This window comes from Corella eumyota, chromosome 3, assembly GCF_963082875.1.
Source record: "Corella eumyota chromosome 3, kaCorEumy4.1, whole genome shotgun sequence".
Lineage (NCBI taxonomy): Eukaryota > Metazoa > Chordata > Ascidiacea > Phlebobranchia > Corellidae > Corella > Corella eumyota.
The window spans coordinates 11,766,739-11,769,238 of NC_137492.1; the positions used below are offsets into that span (position 1 = coordinate 11,766,739).

At 52.5% G+C, this 2,500-nt stretch overlaps 1 non-coding gene across 1 annotated transcript; it reads right to left on the reverse strand.

Annotated features, from left to right (window-relative positions):
* Positions 1–217: 217 nt before the first annotated feature.
* On the reverse strand, positions 218–2,024 carry LOC145747792 (small subunit ribosomal RNA). Its single transcript, XR_014282502.1, has one exon. It is a non-coding gene; the product is annotated as a small subunit ribosomal RNA (ribosomal RNA).
* Positions 2,025–2,500: the final 476 nt, after the last annotated feature.

Genomic DNA, 2,500 nt, shown 5'->3' on the forward strand with positions numbered 1-2,500 from the left:
GATTCCTAACCTCGATTCGCCATCCGGCTGAAAAAATCGCGTGACGCCGAGCGGGTCGCGGTCGCAACAAATAGTGCGACAAGCCCGCGCACCGCATGAAGCCTTCGGGCACTCGACGCCGACAAAACAAGTTCCTGATCGCGGGGCGGCGGACGCGCCGAGGCACGTCGCCGTCCCGGTGTTTGCTCTTTCGCTCTTCGATTTTTTTTTCTCGCGCTAATGATCCTTCCGCAGGTTCACCTACGGAAACCTTGTTACGACTTTTACTTCCTCTAAGTAATCAAGTTAGATCGTCTTTTCGGGCCAAGACCCAACCGTCGCCAGTCGAGCCCGGGCCCAATCGGAGGACCTCACTAAACATTCAATCGGTAGTAGCGACGGGCGGTGTGTACAAAGGGCAGGGACGTAATCAACGCGAGCTAATGACTCGCGCTTACTGGGAATTCCTCGTTCAAGCGAAATAATTTCAATTCTCTATCCCTAGCACGACCGGGGTTCATCGGGTTACCCAGACCTTTCGGCCAAGGCGAACACACGTTGATCCGGTCAGTGTAGCGCGCGTGCGGCCCCGAACATCTAAGGGCATCACAGACCTGTTATTGCTCAATCTCGTGTGGCTAAACGCCACTAGTCCCTCTAAGAAGTTAAACGCCGGCCGGAAGGCCGCGTAACTATTTAGCAAGCCAGAGTCTCGTTCGTTATCGGAATTAACCAGACAAATCGCTCCACCAACTAAGAACGGCCATGCACCACCACCCACAGAATCATGAAAGAGCTCTCAATCTGTCAATCCTCGCTGTGTCCGGGCCGGGTGAGATTTCCCGTGTTGAGTCAAATTAAGCCGCAGGCTCCACTCCTGGTGGTGCCCTTCCGTCAATTCCTTTAAGTTTCAGCTTTGCAACCATACTTCCCCCGGAACCCAAAGACTTTGGTTTCCCGCAAGCTGCCGGAGAGGTCGTCAAAATAACGCCCCCCGATCGCTAGTTGGCATCGTTTATAGTCAGAACTAGGACGGTATCTGATCGTCTTCGAACCTCTGACTTTCGCTCTTGATTAAAGAAAACATTCTTGGCAAATGCTTTCGCAGTCGTTCGTCTTGCGCCGATCCAAGAATTTCACCTCTAACGGCACAGTACGAATGCCCCGTCCGTCCCTCTTAATCATTACCTCGCGCTCCGAAAACCAACAAAAAAGAACCGAGGTCCTATTTCATTATTCCATGCAACACTATCCAGGCGAAGCGCCTGCTTTGAACACTCTAATTTTTTCAAGGTAAACGTCCCGGCCGCCGCCGACACTCAGTCAAGAGCACCGACGGAAAACCGGAGGTAAAGCCAGAACGAACAGTGCACGCCTTGCGACGGACCGAACGCCTGCGCCCAAAATCCAACTACGAGCTTTTTAACCGCAACAACTTAAATATACACTTTTGGAGCTGGAATTACCGCGGCTGCTGGCACCAGACTTGCCCTCCAATGGATACTCGTTAAAATTTTTACAGTGTACTCATTCCAATTACAGGGCCTCGTTAGAGTCCTGTATCGTTATTTTTCGTCACTACCTCCCCGCGTCGGGAATGGGTAATTTGCGCGCCTGCTGCCTTCCTTGGATGTGGTAGCCGTTTCTCAGGCTCCCTCTCCGGAATCGAACCCTGATTCCCCGTTACCCGTAAGAACCTCGGTAGGCAGATACCGTACCGACGAAAGTTGATAGGGCAGACACTTGAATGATCCGTCGCCGGTGCAAGACCGTGCGATCAGCAAAGTTATCCCGAGTCGCCAACAAGACGAGCCGAAGCCCGGCAGGTTTTTGATATGATAAAGGCGCGCCTCCCGCAAGGTCGGCGCTTTTTGCATGTATTAGCTCTAGAATTACCACAGTTATCCAAGTAAAATTTACGATCAAATGAATCACGACTGATTTAATGAGCCATTCGCAGTTTTACCGTACGCAAGTTCGTACTGAGACATGCATGGCTTAATCTTTGAGACAAGCATATGACTACTGGCAGGATCAACCAGGTAACTATCGGCCGACAAAATACGCGAACGGAGTCTTTCGCTTTCCCCGTCGCGGTATCGCACTGTATTACTCAATCACTATTTTTGCTTAGCTCCTCAAACCCGGCGTAAGCCGCGATCTGGACGCCGTCGACACCGGCCAGACGCCCTTTCGGGCGAAGCCGCGCGCGGGCTGCGTTTGCATACAACACCAGGAACGCCCAACAAAAGCGAACCGAGAAAACTATCACTTGCGTGCGCACCGGCCACCGCAACTACGGCCCGAGGCCGTGGTCGCGCGCCGAAACACAAACTCGTATTTGCTACTTAATTTTTTCCGTCCAACGTTCAGAGCCTCGCTGCTAGCTACGACGCCTTCGCGGGTCAGCATCAAGTCTGCCCAAAAGCGCACATCGCCTGCACGACACCACATCGTTTTGTCACCAAATACCTTCAACCGACAACCGCATCGCCAATTTGCTCATTTCGCCACAACGACG